Source organism: Anarrhichthys ocellatus, unplaced genomic scaffold (assembly GCF_004355925.1).
Source record: "Anarrhichthys ocellatus isolate YVR2014 unplaced genomic scaffold, GSC_Weel_1.0 scaffold184, whole genome shotgun sequence".
NCBI lineage: Eukaryota > Metazoa > Chordata > Actinopteri > Perciformes > Anarhichadidae > Anarrhichthys > Anarrhichthys ocellatus.
In genome coordinates, this window is record NW_022280214.1 from 255,764 (window position 1) to 255,983 (window position 220).

At 48.2% G+C, this 220-nt stretch overlaps 1 protein-coding gene across 1 annotated transcript in view; it reads left to right on the forward strand.

The window, feature by feature from the left end:
* matr3l1.2 (matrin 3-like 1.2) overlaps nt 1–220 on the forward strand; it is a 16,105-nt gene that overhangs the window by 9,165 nt on the left and 6,720 nt on the right.

A 220-nucleotide genomic window follows, 5' to 3' on the forward strand; every position in this document is an offset into this window, starting at 1 on the left:
AACCAGCCCTAACTATAAACCTGAACCAGCCCTAACTATGAACCTGAACCAGCCCTAACTATAAACCTGAACCAGCCCTAACTATAAACCTGAACCAGCCCCAGCTATAAACCTGAACCAGCCCCAACTATAAACCTGAGCCAGCCCCAACTATAAACCTGAGCCAGCCCTAACTATAAACCTGAACCAGCCCTAGCTATAAACCTGAACCAGCCCTAGC